Consider the following 22,749-nt stretch of genomic DNA (forward strand, 5'->3'; position numbering starts at 1 on the left):
AAAAACCCTAAATACTTCTGTGTGTATTTCCTAAACCTAAGGACATTCTACATTGATAGCAGTACCGTTATCTAATCTACAGTCTTCAGATTTCACACGGCCTCTGCTGATGTACTTTTTTTCCATTCAGGATATAATCTTGTACCATGTGTTGCATTTAGTTGTCGTTTCTCTTTAGTGTCCTTTAATCTAGAATGGTTCCTTAGTCCTTCTTGTCTCTCATGACCTTGATATGTTTTGTGCCTCAATTGTTGTGTGGAATGTCCCTTAGTTGGGGTTTGTCTGATATTTCTTAGTGATCAGATTCAGTTTATATATTTCTGGCAACAACATCACAAAAGTGCTGTTGTGTCCCTCTTGGCACATTTTTTTTTTTTTTTTTTTGAGACAGAGTCTCACTCTGTTGCCCAGGCTATAGTGCAGTGGCGCAATCCTGGCTCACTGCAAACTCCACCTCCCAAGTTCAAGCAATTCTCCTGCTTCAGCCTCCTGAGTAGCTGGGATTACAGGCGCACGCCACCACGCCCAGCTAATTTTGTATTTTTAGTAAACATGGGGTTTTACCATGTTAGCCAGGCTGGTCTTGAACTCCTGACCTCATGTGATCTGCCTGCCTTGGCCTTCCAAAGTGCTGGGATTATGGACTTGAGCCACCGTTCCCGGCCCTTCTCAGCACAATTTCTTTCTTTCTTTTTCTTTTTTTAGAAACTGATGTTTATTTTCCATCAATCTTATTTCCATGTTGCTTAAGAGCCTGTGCAAGAACAGCTTAAGACCATTCAGTGGTTGCTCCCACCCATCCAGTGGCGTGAGCAGTGGGAGCTGTAGACCAGTCTTCCGTGGCAGGGTGAGACCTCTAGTCTCCAGTAGGGAACTGCTGGATAGGCACAGAGGGCACCTGCACACCTTCAGACCAGTCTGCAACCTCAGGCTAAGTAGCAGTGAACTCAGGAGCTGGAGCAGTCCATTCACCCTGAAATTCCTCCTTGGTCACAGCCTTTTCAGCAGCAGCCTGCTCTTCTTTTTCAATCTCTTCAGGATCTCTGTAGAAGTAGAGATCAGGCATGACCTCCTACGGGTGTTCACGGGAAATGGTGCCACGCATGCGCAGAACTTCCCGAGCCAGCATCCACCACATCAAACCCATTGAGTGAGCTCCCTTGTTGTTGCATGGGATGGCAATGTCCACATAGCACAGAGGAGAATCTGTGTTACACAGCAATGGTAGGTAGGTTAACGTAAGATGCCTCCATGAGAGGCTGGTGGTCAGCCCTGGGGTCAGTAACCACAAAAAGCCATGGCTCCCAGAAAGCTGCCTGGATCTGGTTGGTGAAGGTTCCAGGGGTGAAGCGGCCAGCAATTGGAGTGGTTCCAGCGGCAGCAGCAAACTTTGGCACAGCCCTCTGGCCAGTATTCCTGGAGGATATGACACTGACATCAGCAGGGTTTTCAATGGCAACAATGGCACGGGCTGCCAGCAGAAGCTTCTTCCAGGTCCTCTTCAGATTTAGGATGTAGATGCCATCACTTCCTTTTATAGATGTACTGTTCCATCTGGAAGTCAAGATTAGTGCCGCCTAAGTGGGTTCCTGCTGCAATGAACTTAATGACATCCTCCTCCTTCATTTGTAGGACATCAAGGGCTCCGGACATTGTGAAAGTTTCCCTTTAAGTTACGACTGGAATCCAGAACAATGCCGTATGCACCCCTCTGTGGGTAGCGCGGAAAGCTCTCAGCACATCTTAACAGGAGGCACATGATGTTCATTGGTACCATCTGTGAAGATATTAATCTTCATTACTGGATTAAGCACCTGCCAGATTTCTCTACTGTAAAGTTACTATTTTTTTCCTTCATAATTACAACAATTTTTTAGGGAAATACTTTGAAGCATGCATATATCAAACATGTATTTTGAGAGGAAAAAAGGGTGCTACTGATACTTAAAACTGTGACAACAGAAGCAAACGTATTATCCTGGGGAAACTAGGACATATGGTCATCCCAGTTCTGAATGACTTTTGTTATTTCCTGGTGTAGTGTCCAGGTTGCTCCCAGCCACATTTTAAGGGTCACATTCACGGCAAAACCATTTCTGAACCCCCTCCTCTTTGCCTCCATTTCACCCTGTGAGAGGACCGTCATAGATTGTTATGTCTCTCTGACTTCCTGTCTCTTTCTGTCTCAGACTGACAGCTCCTTGAAGGCAAGAACCTTGTCATTTCTTTATCTCCTAGGGCCTTACATGGGGCTAGTAAGGGAGAAGCATTTCCTAAAAGTTTGAATTCATACTGACCTCTGAACATTGGTTTTCTCATCTTTTGCAAAGAGGGATAATGAACTTTGCTGAATTGCCTCTAAGGATCAACTGTGATGAGATTTTATAAGTGAAAGCACTTTATAACCTACAAAGTGCCAGAGGACTCTGAGGCATCACCATTTGTTTGGAGCTAAGAACGACTCCAACACCAATGAGCACTGCTGGGTCTCCTCTCACACTCAGCAGGTGGCCACCCAGATTCTGATCTGAAATCAGCTTGTTCACTCCTTCGTCCTGTGGCTGCCGTGTTTGTCTTAGCAGTTTCAGGGCTGAGCACAGAACACAGCCGGGGTACTCAATAAGTGTTTTGAAAGAACACCCCCATGAATGAATGCATCTAGCCCATTTCCCTCTTCTTAGTGTCCAAACCTCCCAAAAGAAATTTAAGAACTAGCACTGTACCTGACACAGTATTGTGTAAGCATTCAAGATGAATGCTATGTAGAGAATTACAGCAAGTAAAGAGATTGAATTAGCAAACAAATAACTACTCACAAAGAAAGCCCCAGACTCAGATGGCTTCACTCGGTGAATTCTATCAAACATTTGAAAAAGAATGAATACCAATTTTTTCACAAACTTTTTCAAAAAATAGAAGAGGAGGAAACATTTCCCAACTCATTGTATGATGCCAGTATTGTCCCTGATACCAGAGACAACTCAATAAAAGAAAATGCCAGATCAATGTCCCTTATAAATGTAGTCAAAAACCTTTAACAAAATACCAGTGAAATAGAAGAATTACACACCCTGACCAAGCAGGTTTTATCCCGGAATACAAGGTTGGCAATATATGAAAATAAATCATGTAATATACCACATGAATGGAAAAAAGGAAAAAAGCCACATGGTCATCTCAGTAGACACAGGAAAAGCATTTGACAAAATTGAACATACTTTCATGACAAAAACACTCAGCTAACCAGGACTAGAAGGGAACTTCTTAAACCTGACAAAGGGCATCTACAAAAAGAAAACTCATAGGTAATATCATATATAATGGTGGAAGACAAATGCTTTTTTCCTAAAATCAGGAACAAGATAAGAGTGTCTGTGCTCATCACTTCTACTCAACATTCAACTAAGTGACAAATTAATTAGGAAAGAAAATAAAATAAAAGGCATCTAGATTTGGAAGGAAGAAATAAACTATATGTTACCTATTGGCAGACATAGGTCTTATATATATAAAGTTATGAAGTATCCACTAAAACTTACTAGAACTAATAAACAAGTTCAGCAAGGATGTAAAATCAATATACAAAAATCAATTGTATTTCTATATGCTGGCAGTAAACAATCTGAAAATGAAATTAATCTAAAAATTCAATATCCATTTGTAATAGTATCAAAAAGAGTAACATACTTGGGAATAAGTTTAACGTAAGAAGTATAAGACTAGTACACTCAAATTACAAAACACTGCTGAAAGAAATCAATGAAAACCTAAACAGATAAAAAGACATCCCATGTCTATGGATTGAAAGACTTGATATTGTTCAGATGGGAATACTCTCTAGAGTGATCTATAATTTCAATGCAGTCCTTATCAAAATCTCACCTGGATTTTTTTTGCAGCAATCGACAAACTGATTTTGAAAATCATATGGATTTGTTAATTAGCTCAATTGAGCCATTTTGTAATGTACGTATTTCAAAGCATGTTGTACATGATAAATATATACTATTTTTCTTTGTCAATTAAAAATTAATTAATTAAAAAATAAAATAAACCCAACAGTAATGAGAAAAACTAAAAAAAAAATCATATGGAAATTCAAGGAAGGATTAAGTTGGAGGACTCACATTCCTCTATTTGACAACTTACTACAAATCTATAGTAGTCCAGACAGTATGGTACTGGTGTAAGGATAGATATATAGGCCAATGGAATAGAAGTGAGAGTCCTGACAGAAATTTACACATCTAAGATCAACTTGTTTTCTAAAAGGGTGCCAAGACCATTCAGTGGAGAAGGAAGTTTCTTCAAAAATGGTGGTGAAACAACTGGATAGTCATATGCAAAAGAACAAAATTGAACTCCTACTTCATGCCATATACAAAACTTCATCAAAACGGAGCACAGACATAAATAAATGTGAGAGCTAAACTATAAGACTCTTAAAAGAATGCATAGGCTTAAATCTTCATGATCTTGGATTAGGCAATGGTTTCTTAGCTATAACACCAACAGCACAAGCAACAAAAGAAAAAATAGATAAATGGGACTTCATCAAAATTAAAAACTATTATGCTTCAAGGACATCTTCCAGAAAATGAAAAGAAAACCACTGAACGGAAGAAAATATTTGTAAATCATGTATCTGACAAGGGGCTTATATCTAGAATATGTAAGAACTCTTACAATTCAGTAATAAAAAGATAAATAACCCAGTTTTTAAATGAGCAAAGGATCTGAATATGCATTTCTCTAAAAAGATACACAAATGGCCAATAAGCACATGAAAAGATGTTCAACATTGTTAATCATCAGGGAAATGCAAATCAAAACCACAATGAGACACTACTTCACACCTACTAGGATGGCTAGAATCAAAAGGTAGATAATAACAGGTGCTAGTGAGGCTATGGAGGAATTAGAACCTTCATATTTGTGCTGGTACAAACATAAAATGATACAGACACTTTATTTAATAAAGTCTGGCAGTTCTTCAAAATGTTAAACATAGAATTACCATATGACACAGCAATCCCACACTTAGGTGTATACCCAAGAAAACTAAAGACATATGTCCACACAAAAACCTGTATACAGATGTTCACAGGAGCTATTATTCATAATAGCCCAAAAGTGGAAATGACCCAAATGTCCATCAACAGATGAATGTTGTAAAGCCATATAAGGGAGTGTTATTTAGCCATAAAGAGAAATGAAGTATGTGCACCTGTTACTTCATGAATGAACCTTAAAAACATGCTAAGTGAAATAAGCCAGAAACAAAAGGCCACATATTGTGGGATTCCACTTATATGAACTGTCCAGAGTATGCAAATCCATACAGACAGAAAGTGGATAAATGGCTGCCAGCAGCTGGGGGTAGGGAGGACAAGGAGTGACTGCTAATGGGTTGGAGTTTCTATATAAGGTACAGCCTTTTCGGTTTGCCTGGGACTGAAGGATTTCCCTGGGATGTGGCAGTACTTCCAGTGCTAAAGTTGGGGCAGTCCCAGCTAAACCAGGACGGTTTGGTTGCCCTATTCCATACCTGGAAATGAATGTGTTGTATTAGATTGTCTCTAAGGTCTCTTCGAGCTCACAAATTCTTTGAGATTTGTGAAAAAAACAACAAAAGCAACAACACATGCTGGAAAACAAGAAAAGCCTGTTTTTCTTTCCCTGTCTGGTAAATGATACTACTTGGGCTAGCTTGCTCTCCACACCTGCTGGCTATGTATCACAGCCAGCAGCAAAGTTTCCTGGTTTCAGGAGAAGCATGGGTACCATGCATCTAAAACAACATGCATACTTAGTCTCTAACCCAAGATCAATTGAATCAGAATCTGTGAGGGTGGGACCCAGGCCGTGGGTATGTTTTTAAAGCTGCACAGGTGATCCGAATCTGCAGCCAGGTGTGAGAATCAGTGCAGGGTGATCTGAGAGCCGCCCAGCTCCTCATTCCCTTTACTCCCAGCCTGTGTCAGCTCCTCCATTTGATTGGACCAAGTGTTGCTGAGACATATGAGATGAGCCAGTCAGAGCCTCTCTCCGGAATTTGAATTAACACATTTGGGGAAGCTTGAGAAAGGCTGGAGAGGCTGTAGCAGGTCAAAGGCCAGTGTGCTGGGGAGGAGCAGAGGCTGAGGGAAATTAAACAAGACCAAGAGAAACCGAGTAGAGAGAGGGCAAAGCAGACATGCAGAGGTCAGAGACAGAGCAACTGGTCCATTCCATGGTTTTCCTAAGTCTAGTCTTTTGTATTTTTATAATAAATCCTCTTTTTCTTAGCAGTGGAGGAGATTCTATTTTTCAGAGATGGCTACAACACTATCTCCATCCCACATGCTGTCCTCAATGTGACCTTGCCACTCCCCCATCAGGAGGGGGCCTATGATTCCTTTCCCCTTGAATCTGAGCTGACATTACTGTAGTCAACAGAATGCAGTGGATGTAACACTATGTGTCTTCCAAGGGTAGGTCAAGAAAACCATGTAGCGTCCACGTAGTTGTGACATATAATAAAATGGTTTTGCTTAATCAACAAAGTTTTAGGGTAGCTTGTTATACAGTGATAGTAAGTGGGACAGGTAGTCTAAGAAAATCCATGTTCCTTGTCATCAAAAGAGCCTGATGAGCACACCTGACTCCATCTCTCAAGGTCTGTCCTCATTTCTAATTCAGCCTTGGTTTAGTTTTCACCAGGCACCCAACCACCAACCTGTCACCACCAATGGGTAAACTTGAAGTGTGAATAGGAATTGCTGATGCTTTCATAGCCAGAATGGTTCTGAAAAGTACACAATGCAATTATAAAGTATTAAGAGAAAATGTAAGCAAAATATCTTTTAAATGTGGTAAAATATACATAAAACTTGCCATTTTAATCATTTTTAAGTGTATAGTTCAGTGGCATTAAGCACATGAACACTGTTACACAGCCATCACCACCATCTACCTCCAAAACTTTTTCATCTTTCTAGAATGAAACTCTGTACTCATTAAACAACTCCCCATCTTCCCCTCCCCCACATCCCTGGAACTACCACTGTACTTTATGTCTCCATGAATTTGGCTACTTTATGTACCTCATGTAAGTGGAGTTATACAGTATTTATCCTTTTGTATCTGGCTTAGTTCACTTAACATAGTATCTCCAAAGTTCATCTATGTGGTAGCAGGTGTCGGAATTTCTTTCCTTTTTAAGGTCAAAGAATAGTCCATTGTATGGGCCAGGCGCAGTGGCTCACACCCGTAATCCCAGCACTTTGGGAGGTTGAGGCAGGCAGATCATGAGGTCAGGCATTCGAGACCAGCCTGGCCAACATGGCGAAATCCCATCTCTACTAAAAATACAAAAATTAGCCAGACGCAGTGGCGCGTGCCTGTAATCCCAGCTACTCAGGAGGCTGAGGCGGGAGAATCGCTTGAACCCAGGAGGCGGAGGTTGCAGTGAACCAATATTGCGCCATTGCACTCCAGCCTGGGCAACAGAGCAAGACTCCATCTCAAAAAAAAAAAAAAAAAAAAAAAAGAATAGTCCATTGTATGTGTAGATCATATTTTGTTTCTCCATTCATCTCAGTGGACACTTGGATTCCTGCTACTTTTTGGCTACTGTGATCAATATTGCTATGAATGTCAGTGTAGAAATATCTGAGTCCTTGCTTTCAATTCTTGTGGGCATATACCCAGAAGTGGAACTACTAGATCATATGCTAATTCTATTTTTAAGTTTTTGAGGAACCATTATACTATTTTCCATAGCGGCTGCACCATTTTATGTTCCCACCAACAATGCAAAGCAGTTCCAATTTTCCCACATCCTTACGAACTCTTGTTATTAACTACATATTGTGAAAAAAATAACCTTCCTAATGAGTGTGAGGTGGTATCTCATTGTGGTTTTGGTTTGCATTTCTCTAGTGATTAGTGATGTTGGGCATCCTTTCATGTGCTTATTGCCATTGTATATCTTTGGAGGAATGCCTATTTAAGCCCTTTGTCAGTTTTTTAATTGAGTGTTTTTGTTGTTGTTGAGTTGTAGGAATTCTTTGTATATTCTGGATATCAATCCTTTATCAGTTATATGATTTGCAAATATTTTCTCCCATTCTGTGGGTTGCCTATAAACAATATAAAAAGAGCTGAAAAAGACTTTCTTTTTTTTCTCTTTCCTTTTTTTAGATGAAGTCTCGCTCTGTTGCCCAGGCTGGAGTGCAGTGGCGCAATCTCGGCTCACTGCAGCCTCTGTCTCCCAGGTTCAAGGGATTCTCCTGCCTCAGCCTTCTGAGTAGCTGGGATTACAGATGTGCACCACCACATCCAGCTAATTTTTGTAATTTTAGTAGTGATAGACCACCATGTTGGCCAGGTGGTCTCAAACTCCTGACCTCAAGTGATTCGCCCACCTTGACTTCCCAAAGTGCTGGGATTACAGGTGTGAGCCACCACACCTGGCTGAAAAGGACTTTCTCAGTGTAGTGCCAAAGCAGAAATTATAAGGAAACTAATTGAACAATTTGACTACATAAAGATAAAAGTGTTAGTTATGATAAAAATATCATAAACCGAAAGGCAAATGACACTGAAAGGTTTTTTTTTTACATTTTATGGCAATAGAGTTTTAATATATAGCAAATAAAATTAAATAAGCAAAAGGTACTCCCCAGTAAAATTAAACAGGGCAAAAGACACATATAGTTATACAAGCAGAAATACACAATCCTGTCTACACCTGAAAAGTCTCATGGAAGCAAAACTGATCTCTTGCCTCCGTTAAGTCCCATGATTAGAGGAAAACAAACATTTTGAACCCTCTCTAATTCTAGCCCCCCAAATAAATGAACTCCTGAGCATTTCCTGTAAGTTGCTGACTACTTAATGCAAACAACTTTATCCCAGACTTTGCAAAACTGCTGTCTGAAGACTACCCCAGCCTTTGTGGAAATGATAACCCCGTAAGAAAATTGCTGGTTTTCTGTCATGAACACACCAACTATAAATTCAGTAACCTTGGTAAGTTTTTTAGTGTTTGCTGTTAATGACCTGTTGTGTTTTTTATCTGATGAGCAGTTCCTTCTGAGGTCCCCGTATTTCTTGCAAGTAAACTTTTTCCTTTTCTAAATGCTATTATCTCCAAATCTTCAACTTACTGATACTTAAATGCAAATTGAAAATATGAAGATACCATTTTCACCTATTAAATTAGCAAAGTTGTATTTTTCCAAGATATTGCTCAATGCCAGCTGGATGGGCACTAACCTGGGCACTCATACGCAGCTGGTAGGCAGTTGAGTCATATTTATTGAAAGCTTTGAAAATCTACCCTTCAAATCCTGTAATTCTACCACTAGCAATAGATCAATGGATATAATTAGGTTGTGTATCCCCAAATTAAAACAAAACACTAAAAATGCCATCAACTTATACATGGTTAAATATATTCCCTAAGGATATTTAATACTATGGGAAAATGCTCTTGGTTTAATACAAAACAAAAAAAAAGATGAGATCATACAGAGTGATTGAAATTTTGACATCAAAACCATATATATGGCATCCAAAAAAATCAAGAGGAAAAAGAAAGCATTTTAATTACCACTCTTTTCCCTTCTTTAAGAAGAAAAATCATTCTATTCTGCTGACATTTAATAACAGAGGACAGTAAAACTTCTTAAGTTTAATTAATTTAGAATCATATATAATGTTCTGTGTTAAAGTGGATGAAACTGGATGTGATGGTTAGGAATGAAGAAAATAAACAAGACGGGGCAGAGAAAGAAAAGGGAGAGGTTGGGCACAGCGGCTCACACCTCTAATCCCAGCAATTTGGGAGGCTGAGGCCGGCAGATCACCTGAAGTCAAGAGTTCCAGACCAGCCTGGCCGACATGGTGAAATCCCGTCTCTACTAAAAACACACAAAAAGTTAGCTGGGCGTGGTGGCACAGGCCTGTAATCCCAGCTACTTGGGATGCTGAGGCATGAGAATAGCTTGAACCTGGGAGGCAGAGGTTGCAGTGAGCCGAGATTGCGCCATTGCACTCCAGCCTGGGTGACAGAGTGAAACTCTGTCTCCAAAAAAAAGAAAAAAAAAAAAAGAAAAGAAAAGAAAAGAAAGAACGAAAGAAAAAAAAGAAAAGGGAGTAGAAGACAGGCATGATAGTACAGGGACGCAGCGGAGTGACAGACAGACTTGGAAACCTAGGCATAATGATCAAATGAAATCAATCCATGGGGTACTGTTTCTCTCTTTCTCTCTCTCTCCCCCCTCTTTCTCTCTCTCCTCCTCTACACACACACACACACACCCCCCAGCCTGTTGTTTCAGAAAGCTGTCATAGAAACCAATGAAGAAGTCAGCTCTGTGAATCAACAGGAACACAGATTCTTCTGCAGATACATGTACTAAAGTTGAAAGAAATGATGTTCACATCAAATCCTTGTCAGTAGAGCACATGCAGGAACATGCATGCCGGAGTTTGCAAAGGACATCAGATGTCTCAGAAGTTGCGATCAGTTGTTCTGGAGGAAAAATAAATCACATTGCAAGCGGCTCAACACCCTTCTGTGGAAACTGCCAATAAGCATTGTGTGCGTACTCCCCGCTCCAGGAGGCAGGGACCTCAGGCCAGGTTACTCAATTATTTATTGGAGTTCTGATTTAAAAGAATGAAACCAGTTTAAAAAATAAAAAAGGCAGGGCAGGGGAGCAGGCAAGGACTGGCTGAAAGAAAAGAACAGGCAGTTATTTACAAAGGACACACACATGCGCACAGACGCGCAGGTGCAGACCTGTAATGTGATCAGAAAGGCAGTGTACCAGAAAATGAAGCAAAAGTCTTTAGTGAAGATCAAAACCAGAAGTAATTGTCCACGGTAGGCCCAGGGTAATGTACTGCTAAGCAAACCATGCTGGCTTCTGTGGGCACAGAACTCACCACCCAGGAAAGATCTCTGACTTGCTGGGTTAAAGGAGGTCTGTCCCCTCTCAAACTAAGACTCACACCCTGGATTGCCCAGGTTTGAGAACTCTTTATCAGATTAAAATCCTCTAAGGAATCTGCCTCAAGTAGTAGAAAAATATCCCAGATTTAGGATTAGGAAAGTGTCACAAACACAGGAGAATTAGCACTAGGTATCTGGAAAATAAAGCAGGGTTCTCTGGCCCAGTATGAGAGAAATAGATCAAGTTAACAGCGTAGTCATTTAGCTGCTTATGGAGAGAACCCAAGAAGCGATTTGACACCTGTATGTGCCCTGCCTGGTGTGGATTTCAGGAACCCCAGGGCCTTTGATTCTCAGGTGGTCACTCCTTTCGGTAAGTCAAGGTGACACAGTCTCTGAGGTGGCTGAAAAGACCATAGCCAGAAAGTCCAGAGGACGCACACATGTATCTGTGAGTTGGGTAACAGCAGGATGCATGGCGCAAACACCACGCATCCCTCTCCTGTTTCCTTTGACTCCAAGAAAAGTGACCTCAATCTGGGGCATTACTGTGCCACTATCTGGAACAGCAATGGGGCAGGGTTGTAAATAACAAGGAAACATAGGCAACCCCCCAGGAAGGTGGCAAAGCCTTTTGTGGATACGAAGGGTGGGTGCTGAACTCCCCACCCCCACCCGTGAGAAGGTTACTGTGGTGACTGCTGTGCCAGCCCAGTGACGGGGAACAGAAACACATGCGTTCAAGGAAATCGTCAGAGGGATGAGAAGGGAGGGAAATTGATTTGACAGCTTGTTGCTGCCACAGCTTCCTTAGCAAAGATAAGATCAGGATGAGGTTTATTTAAAAAGAGACATCCTGATGTCTACCCAAGATGTCCGTTCTTATTGTATTTACTCTGTTGGCAGGAGTAAGGAAGAAGTCATTTTTGGGTAAACGCTGCTTAAAGTAGTAGCCATTCCAAATTTGCAGAGCAAATTTGTAAACGGGGAACTGAAAATGAACCAAGAAAAACTAGCACATCCTTGGCAACCTACCCTTCATAGGGCTTCAGCTGTGTTTTCTTAGAAACACAAACCATCTTTGTCAACAGAGCCTTGACACCCACTCATAAGGTGTAACTGGCCGTCATACTCCAGTCCCTTTAAAAAGGGGGCTGCAGCTCCTTCACCAAGAACCAGTCAGCTTTGCTTAACAGAATTGCAAATTTGGTGGCTTAAATCATGTAGACTAAACATCCCTAAATGAAAGTGGTTTACAGAAAAAAGTTGGGATTGCTCCTCAGAGATATCTGCATCAGGTCTGGCTGTTCAGTGGGATCCCGTGGGAGCTCTGGAGACACTCTAAGTCTGGGACCCACTCTAGAGCAGTGAAATCAGAATCTCGGAAAGGCGGGCAGGTCCTTGGCATTGTTCCCAAAGGCTTCCAAGTGATTTCGGCACTCACCTGGCTAAGAAAGAGTGGTCCAGGGCAGAGCTTGTCAAAGCAAATGGGCACAGGACTCACTTGGAGATCTCCTATAAGTTCAGACTCTAATCCAGACAGGTCTGGGAGACTGGAGAGTGAGTTTCTAACGAGCTTCAGGTGATGCTGATGCTCTTGATCCCAGGCCACACAGGATAACAAGGGTCCCCAGGCCTACCTCTTTAATTATGGGGATTGGAATGGAGGATTTTTACCAATGAAGTACAGTTCAAAGCCAGTCAGAAACTTTTCGATCATCATGGTAAAAACAAAACAAAACAAAACAAAACAAACAAAAAAACCCAACTTTATTTATGTGTGAGGAGAGGTCAGGGGTAAGCAATCAGATCAGATGAGTAGAAATCAGATGCTATTAAAAACAGTTTTGAATTTCAGTTACATTTTTCAGTAAACATTACTTCAACTGATGAATGGGAAAACAAAATGTAGCATATTCCTACGATGGAATATTATTTGGTCATAAAAAGGAATGGAGTTCTGATACATACTACAACATGGATAAACCTTGAAAAATTAGGCTAAATGAAAGAAGCCAGTCACAATAGACCACATATTATATGATTCCATTTATATGTCCAGAACAGGCAAATTTATAGAGACAGAAGGTAGGCTGGTGGTTGCTTAGGGTTGGGGATGGGGGAATAGGGAAATGATAGCCAAAAGGTGAGGGCTTTTTTTTTAAGTTGGTGAAAATGTTCTAAAATTGTAACAAAAACCCATCGTACACTTTCAATGGTTGAATTGTATGATATATGAACTACATCTCAATAAAACTGTTATAAAATACTGGAAGATCTTTGCAGTGCATATAAGCAACCAAATATACAAAGAATATATATTTTAAATATATATTTTAAATATAAAATAAACTTATATTTTAAATATATTTAAAATATATTTTAAATAAATATATTTTAAATTATATATAATATAATATAGTATATATATATTTTAAATATACATTTAAAATATATATATACTATATTATATTATATATATTATATATATAATATATAATATATATATAATATAATTATATATATATTATAGTATATATACACTATATTATAGTCTTTAATATATTATCTTTATGTAATATACAGGTATACATTATATATAATATCAAATATTAAGATTATATAAAGATAGACTTTCAGGAGCAAGTCAACTAAAAAAAAAAGGAAGAAGAAAAGGAAAGGAAAACAGAGCATCTGCACAGTCAACTCACAAAAGGAAATTGGAAGGCCAATGAACACAAGGAAAGAAGCTCAACATCTTTGGAAATCAGGGAAATGAACATTAAAATATCAACCAGATACCATTTCAGACCTATCAGATTGGTAAAAACCTACACAAATTAGTATGGCAACACCAGGTGATGCCAAATGTGGAGAAATGAGAATTCTTCTATACTAATAATGGTGGGAGAATAGATTGGTCCAAGGTCTTTGAAAAGCAATTTAGTAATATTTTTTTTTTTTTTTTTTTCATAGGAAGAAAACAATTTTAATGAGAGTAGATTTCTCATCAGAAACTATGAAAGCCAGAAGAAAGAAGCACAACATTTTATAAGTGCTAAAGAACTGTCAACCCAGGATTCCATAACCAGCGAATGAAAAAGATGTACATTTATATGTATATATATAATATGATAAATGATTATAAATGGGAGAAGATAATAGTATTAAAGGGAGGTAAGGTTTCTTTTTTTTTTTTTTTTTTTTTGTTTTAATTTCTGAAGTATTTATTGATCATTCTTGGGTGTTTCTTGGAGAGGGGGATATGGCAGGGTCATAGGATAATAGTGGAGAGAAGGTCAGGAGATAAACACATGAACAAAGGTCTCTGGTTTTCCTAGGCAGAGGACCCTGCGGCCTTCTGCAGTGTTTGTGCCCCTGAGTACTTGAGATTAGGGAGTGGTGATGACTCTTAAAGAGCATGCTGCCTTCAAGCATCTGTTTAACAAAGCACATCTTGCACCGCCCTTAATCCATTTAACCCTGAGTTGACACAGCACATGTTTCAGAGAGCAGGGGGCTGGGGGAAAGGCCATAGATCAACAGCATCCCAAGGCAGAAGAATTTCTCCTAGTCAGAACAAAATGGAGTCTCCTATGCCCACCCCTTTCTACACAGACACAGCAACAATCTGATCTTTCCTTCCTTTCCCCACACTTCCTCCCCTTCTCTTCAACAAAACCGCCATCGTCCTCATGGCCCGCTCCCGATGGTCGCTGTCTCTTCGGAGCTGTTGGGTACACCTCCCAGACAGGGCAGCCGGGCAGAGGCGCTCCTCACCTCCCAGACAGGGCGGCTGGGCAGAGGCGCCCCTCGCTTCCCAGACGGGGCCGCCCGGGCAGAGGCGCTCCTCTCCTCCCAGACGGGGCGGCCGGGCAGAGGCGCTCCTCACTTCCCCGACGGGGCCGCCCGGGCAGAGGCACTCCTCGCTTCCCAGACGGGGCCGCCCGGGCAGAGGCGCTCCTCAGTTCCTCCCAGACCGGGTGGCAGCCGGGCAGAGGCGCTCCTCACCTCCCAGACGGGGCGGCCGGGCAGAGGCGCTCCTCACTTCCCCGACGGGGCGGCCGAGCAGAGGCGCTCCTCACTTCCCAGAGGGGGCGGCCGAGCAGAGGCGCTCCTCACTTCCCAGAGGGGGCGGCCGGGCAGAGGCGCTCCTCACTTCCCAGACTGGGCGGCCGGGCAGAGGCGCTCCTCACCTCCTAGACGGGGCGACCAGGCAGAGGCGCTCCTCACTTCCCAGACGGTGTGGCGGCCGGGCAGAGGTGCTCCTCCCTTCCCAGATGGGGCAGCCAGGCAGAGGCGCTCCTCACTTCCCAGACGGTGTGGCGGCCGGGCAGAGGTGCTCCTCCCTTCCCAGATGGGGCAGCCAGGCAGAGGCGCTCCTCACTTCCCAGACGGTGTGGCGGCCGGGCAGAGGTGCTCCTCCCTTCCCAGATGGGGCAGCCAGGCAGAGGCGCTCCTCACTTCCTCCCAGACGGGGTGGCGGCCAGGCAGAGGCGCTCCTCACTTCCCAGAGGGGGCGGCCGGGCAGAGGTGCTCCTCACTTCCTCCCAGACGGGGTGGCAGCCGGGCAGAGGCACTCCTCACCTCCCAGACGGGGCGGCCGGGCAGAGGTGCTCCTCATCTCCCAGACGGGGCGGCCGGGCAGAGGTGCTCCTCACCTCCCAGACGGAGTGGTCAGGCAGAGGCGCTCCTCACTTCCCATATGGGGTGGCGGCCGGGCAGAGGCGCTCCTCACTTCCCAGATGGGGCAGCCGGGCAGAGGTGCTCCTCACTTCCTCCCAGACGGGGTGGCAGCCGGGCAGAGGCGCTCCTCACCTCCCAGACGGGGTGGCCGGGCAGAGGCGCTCCTCCCTTCCCAGACGGAGTGGCCAGGCAGAGGCGCTCCTCACCTCCCAGAGTGGGCGGCCGGGCAGAGGTGCTCCTCACTTCCTCCCAGACGGGGTGGCGGCCAGGCAGAGGCGCTCCTCACCTCCCAGACGGGGCGGCCGGGCAGAGGCACTCCTCACCTCCCAGAGTGGGCGGCCGGGCAGAGGCGCTCCTCACTTCCCAGAGTGGGCGGCCGGGCAGAGGCGCTCCTCACTTCCCAGAGTGGGCGGCCGGGCAGAGGCGCTCCTCACTTCCCATAGGGGGTGGCAGCCGGGCAGAGGCGCTCCTCACTTCCCAGATGGGGCAGCTGGGCAGAGGTGCTCCTCACTTCCTCCCAGACGGGCTGGCGGCCAGGCAGAGGCGCTCCTCACCTCCCAGACGGGGCGGCCGGGCAGAGGCACTCCTCACCTCCCAGACGGGGCGGCTGGGCAGAGGCGCTCCTCACCTCCCAGAAGGGGCGGCTGGGCAGAGGCGCTCCTCACTTCCCATATGGGGTGGCAGCCGGGCAGAGGCGCTCCTCACTTCCCAGACGGGGTGGCGGCCAGGCAGAGGCGCTCCTCACTTCCCAGATAGGGCAACAGGGCAGAGGCGCTCCTCACTTCCTCCCAGACGGGGCGGCCGGGCAGAGGTGCTCCTCATCTCCCAGACGGGGCAGCCGGGCAGAGGCGCTCCTCACTTCCTCCCAGACGGGGTGGCAGCCGGGCAGAGGCGCTCCTCACATCCCAGATGATGGGCGGCCGGGCAGAGGCGCTCCTCACTTCCCAGATAGGGCGGCCGGGCAGAGGGGCTCCTCACATCCCAGACGATGGGCGGCCAGTCAGAGACGCTCCTCACTTCCTAGACGGGGTGGCGGTGGGGCAGAGGCTGTAATCTTAGCACTTTAAGAGGCCAAGGCAGGAGGCTGGTAGGTGGAGGTTGCAGAGAGCCGAGATCACACCACTGCACTCCAGCCTGAGCACCATTGAGCATTGAGTTAGCGAGACTCCGTCTGCAATCCCAGCACCTCGGGAGGCCGAGGCAGGCAGATCACTCGAGGCCAGGAGCTGGAGACCAGCCCGGTCAACACGGCGAAACCCCGTCTCCACCAAAAATACAAAAACCATTCAGGCGTGGCGGCGCGCGCCTGCAATCCCAGGCACTCGGCAGGCCAAGGCAGGAGAGTCACAGGAGCCCGAGGCAGGGAGGTTGCAGCAAGCCGAGATCCCGGCAGTACAGTCCAGCTTCGGCAACAGAGGGAGACCGAAAAAAGAAGGAGAGGGAGACCGAAAAAAGAGGGGAGAGGTAGAGGTAGAGGTAGAGGTAGAGGGAGAGGGAGAGGGAGAGGGAGAGGGAGAGGGAGAGGGAGAGGGAGAGGGAGAGGGAGAGGGAGAGGGAGAGGGAGAGGGAGAGGGACTAGTAATATTTTAGTAAATTTGAAGATGTGAGTATCCCATGGCTTCCTAGCATATACCCATGAGAAAGTCTCACTTAGGTACACAAGAGGCATGCACAGAAATATTTTCCATTTTATTTCTTTATTAGTAAAAAAAAAAAAAAGAACCTTCAAACAACCTAAATCCCATGAATAGGGAAATGAATAACTAGAATGGGATTTATTCATATACTGGAAAGTAAGACAGCAGATAAAAAGAAATGAATTTGAGCTATTGTATGCAATAAAAATATTTAAAATACAATTCATATTTTATCTCCTTAAAAATGAGACTAAATAGAGCAAAAGTATAGGAGAAAGTCAAATTGATAAATATATATATTACTTGCATCTGGCACACCATCACTCTTGCCACACTGCATTGGCAAAGCAAGTCACAAGACCAAACCCAGATTTGAGGGCCTGGGAAACATACCCTGTCTGTAAAGTCTGTAAAGTCTCGTGGCCAAATGCATGGATTCAGGGAGGGGTGAAGTGGAGCCAAGATCTACTACATCACTATGTCATTTGATCTGCCAAATCGCCATGTCATGTGCCTATTTCCAAACAGGAACCAACTGGAACAGAGCATCCCCTAGTGGTCATCTCTGGGCTAGATACTGAGAACACACAGTATCAGTAGAACCTCTGGCTTAGGGAGAACTGCCCAGTCACCAGAACAGGTTGTATGCACAAAATGATCAGTAAGATATTCAACTTGAAGCCACAATTGACCCATGTGTTGAAGGAAAGGTAGGACTTAGTGTCCAATGGAGACAAGGATGCTCTGGGAAGGAGAGGTGCCTTGAAGAGAGACTGGTGGTAGCCATACCTCTGTGCCTTTCTAAAATGGGACTATTACCACCTTCCCTGAAATAAGTTATAGGAAAGGGCCTGACACATAGTAACCGCTCAGAAAATGTTAATAGGCTCCAGAAACTGAGCTCTAACCCTGATCTGCCTCCACATCCCACTCACTTTTCCAGCTACCACCGCACTGTCCCTTCTTCCCCCACTCCCAGGCTTTCTGCCATCACAGAGCCTTAGCACATGCTGCTACCTTTACCTGGAACACCTCTTCCTTCCCTATTTAATTCCACCCCATCTTGCTACATGGGTCGAGGGTCACTTCCTCAGGAAAGCTTTCCTTGACCCTAGTTACAACTTTGCTTAGCACATGACATGTCCTCAATAAGTATCTGTTAAATGAAGGATGTTGGTTGAATAACCCTTGCGTAGTGCTGTCCTCAAGTGATTACTCTGGGTATTGCAATAATTAATTTTAAACGGACTCCGAATGGTTGTCACACTTAGGATGGCAGGATCAATGAGAACAGAGTCCTGAATGAGTAAGTCCTGAGGAATGGGGTGCAAGATTTATAAATTACCTGCAAGAAATGAAATGTGAACTTCTGAAGTTCAGGCCTCACCCTGGACACTGTGCTGGGCTTAGACTCCCACTTCTTCCTTCCTACCACACAGATACTTGCTTCACCCAACTCTGGCTTCAGTAACTGCCTGGACACTGGCCTCACCCAACATCTCTGCCCCTCATCCCCTTTTGATCTGTTGTCCAGAGTGTCCTCTTGCTTCCTGCACATCTCCCCACCAAGGCCCCAAGCAATTTAATCCAAATATGGATTTGTCATTTTCTCTCTGGGTTCTTTCCATCATGAAATCCCCTAATATGTTCAGGGAATTGGGAAAAGCAAATGACATGTTTTCTGACTTCTCAAGAAACCCAAGATAAAAGATACTATTTACAGAAAAGAAAATTAAGGCCTAGGGGGAAGTTAGCTCCCCAAGTTCACACAGGTCTAAAATTTGAACCCCCACCTGACTCCAAAGTTCTGAAACTAGAGATGGACTAGTTTTAGGGGGTTATGACTTTAAGAAAAATAAAAATCTATGAAAACAAAGTTTGGTACAGGGCCTTAGAAAGGATTTACACAAGTGAGGGTCTTGAAGCTTACATTTCATTAGCTTCATGATTACACAGCATCCTAGTGAAAATTATGCTATCTCCAAAGATAACAGACAAGCAAACCAGAAAGAAGATTAGGATGCAAAGAGGTTTTATTTTTCCTACCACTCTCCTTGCTGAAACTGCCTCCTTTAAAAGTATTTCCCAGGTGTGTTCCTGGAATCTTTCCTAAAAGCAAAAAGCAGGAAGCAAGTGTTTTTGCTTTTGTCAGAATGTCAGTGTCAGAATGAGAGACAGAAGAAAACAGAAATTTAATAAAGATGTTCATAAGTGGATCTCCAACATCAAGGAAGAGAAAGAGATCAAGAAGCAACAAAAGTCCCCCAGACATCTAGGTGGACACAGGCCAACAGTGAAAGTAAAGCTGCTGTATGTCAAAATGTGTGGTCTGGGAGTTTCTGGATAGCTGAACACATGGAGGTCCCCGGAGGCTGGCGTGCCCAGGGAGGGCATGGAAGCTCCATGCCCCTTGCCCCATATCTGACCCTATGCATCTCTTCGTTTGTATCCTTTGTATTCTGGGGACTCACATTTTGCTCCAGACCTCTATTTCCCAGGCTGTGTCCCCTTGCAGAGAAAGGCTGCATCAACTCTATTTTTCTTGTTTAAAAAATTTGTCTGCTAATCTAGAGATTGACAGACTTCAAGCCAAATCTGACCCACTGTCTATATTTGTAAATAAAGTTTTATTGGAACAACAAAAACAAATTGTGGTCTGTTTTGAGTTTAAAAGTCAAAGTGAAACTTTGACACTGGGCGCTTCCTAGTACAAATTTAGTTTAGTTCATAAGAAATATGTGTTCTTCTAAAAACTTGACCAAAATGCCGTAGGAATAATGATGTTGTCTTTCACAGGATGCCAACTGCCTAGGGAAAAGTTATTCACGAAGAGCGACCTCTAGTGGGCAAGGGTCACAGTTAATTAGAACCTGGAACTCCCCCAGAAAAGCATCTTACCCCAATTTCAGCTTGTTTTGACAATAACTTGAAGAGGTTTTGAATAAATAGTGAATTTGTGATTAAAAAAATAATAATGTTTCTTGTTTTAACATTAGTTATAAACATCTCATTTACATGAACCTTTCTGTGACTATAAAAACTTTCAAGGCCAGGTGCGGTGGCTTACACCTGTGATCCCAGCACTTTGGGAGGCCAAGGTGAGTAGATCACCTGAGGTCAGGAGTTCAAGACCAGCCTGACCAACATGGTGAAACCCCATCTCTACTAAAAATACAAAAAACTAGCCGGGCGTGATGGCGGGTGCCTGTAATCCTAGCTACTTGGGAGGCTGAGGCAGGGGAATTGCTTGAACCCGGGAAGTGGGGGTTGCAGTGAGCCAAGATCGTGCCATCGCACTCCAGCCTGAGTGACAGAACAAGACCCTGTCTCAAAAAAAAAAAAAAAAAAGAACTTTCAGTACCAACTATTACAACTATAGTAAGATGGCTGCTTTAACACAATTGTAGTTTTGAATAACAAAAAATTTTATTTTTCACAGTGAAACTGATAGGAGAGACATAAATTATTAAGTACAAAGGCTCACATTTCTGGGACTTATTTGGTTCAATTTAGGTCTCTTGTTATTATAAAGAATGCCCTAATAGAGGCTGTAGAGGTAATTAGGAACAGAAAGCGAGGTCAGAAGCATAAATTGCAGCCATCTTTGTGAAGGGGGATTTGGCGGTTTCCATTAAAGTATAGAACACACATACCTTTGAGCCAGCAATTCCGCTTCCAGGATTTTATGCTGTAGATTCACTCATATAAATCAGCAGAAATCCATGTGCAAGAATGTTTTCTGCACCAATTATTATAATAAAAAGAAGACAGAAAACAAATATTTATTTGTAATAAACTAAGGAAGAGTCATAGAAAATGATGCAGATATGCAGAATGATGTAGGAGATTATATTGATATGGAAAGTTCAATATTAAAACTATTTAAAAAGTTTTAAAACAATATAGTCTTAAAATATATCGCAGCATGAACACAGTACATTTATGAAAGTTTGCAAAAGAATTAAGAGTGATTACACTTTCAGCCCTTCAAATCATTGTTTGCTTTTGCTTAACTATGAACACCCATTACTCAAAGGAGTTAATGTAGTCTTATCTAAGAGTTAAGAACACAGACTTTTAAGCCAAACTCCCCAGGTCCAAAACCTGGCCTCATTAATTACTATCTCTGTTATTTGGACACGTTCTTTATCTTCCTTGTGCCTTAGTTTCCCCATCTGTATATGGGGGTGATACATTTTTATTAACAAGTTCATCTATGCAAAGCACTTAGAACAGTGCTACAAGTGGGCTAGGCATGGTGGCTTATACCTATAATCCCAGCACTTTGAGGGGCCAAGGCAGGAGAATCACTTGAGGCCAGGAGTTCAAGATCAGCCTTGGTAACATGGTGAGACCCTGGTTTTACAAAATATTCAGAAATTAGCTGGGTGTGGTGGCTCATGCCTGAAGTCCCAGCTATTGGAAAAAGCTGAGGCAGGAGGAATGCTTCAGCCCAGGAGTTGGAGGCTGCAGTGGGCTAGGATCGAGCGACTGCACTCCAGCCTGGGCAACAGAGGGAAACCCTGACTAAAAAGAAAGAAAAAAAGCAGTGCTGAAAGTGTTTTGCTACTGTTATTTTAACTTACAATCTTAAAAACTAGGTGTTGATATATTAGGGAAAATTGGGTGAAGGGTACCTTTGCAATTTACTATGAATCCATAATTATTTCAAAGTAAAAAGTTAAACATGCAGTTATTAAAAATAACTGATATAAAAGATTGTCAAGATGTCATGTTAAGTAAAAAAAGCAAGATGTGGAACAATGCGTCTAGTAAGTTCAATTTTGTGTAGAGAAATGGGGAAGGGAATGAGAATATATATATTTTGCTTATGTGTGTGAAATGAAATTCTAGAAGAGATTGTTAAAAACTAATAACTACTTGGGAAGCAGGCTTTATTTTTGAACTGGATAACTGTGTTACCTACTGAAAAATTATTTAAAAATAAGACTAGTAACAAAAATGCAAATAACACTTCCATCATAGCATAAAAGCGTTTCCATTTGTAACGAGTCAAATAACACCAGTTTGATAAACAACAGGGTGCATTGAGTTCAACAGTAAAGTACTTTCCAATGGCTCTATTTCACTCACAATGTGTACAATTCAGAGAAGTTTAATTCCTCAGTCTTTGAGGGGGAGCTGAAGAACCACTCCATCGGGTTTCAGACAGACATGGTTTTAGGAGGTTACAAGTAGCATATGGCCTTATCTAAGATCTAGTGACATTTCTAACTTAAACCTTTTGAAATGAGGAAGACATCTTAAGGATATCACCACCTGGTGAAGACTTCTCTGATGTTAAGCACATATTATAAGTCCTGGAACTTGCTGGCATTAGTCCTAGAGAAAGAAGGATGAGGCCGAGCATGGTGGCTCATGCCTATAATCCCAGCACTTTGGGAGGCCGAGGCGGGCGTATCACGAGATCAGGGGTTTGAGACCAGCCTGGCCAACATGGTGAAACCCCATCTCTACTAA

General features: G+C 43.2%; 1 pseudogene; it reads right to left on the reverse strand.

Annotated features, from left to right (window-relative positions):
• Positions 1–402: 402 nt before the first annotated feature.
• LOC129033274 (small ribosomal subunit protein uS2B-like) lies at positions 403–20,985 on the reverse strand (annotated as a pseudogene).
• Positions 20,986–22,749: the final 1,764 nt, after the last annotated feature.

The sequence above is a fragment of the Pongo pygmaeus genome, chromosome 2 (assembly GCF_028885625.2).
Source record: "Pongo pygmaeus isolate AG05252 chromosome 2, NHGRI_mPonPyg2-v2.0_pri, whole genome shotgun sequence".
Lineage (NCBI taxonomy): Eukaryota > Metazoa > Chordata > Mammalia > Primates > Hominidae > Pongo > Pongo pygmaeus.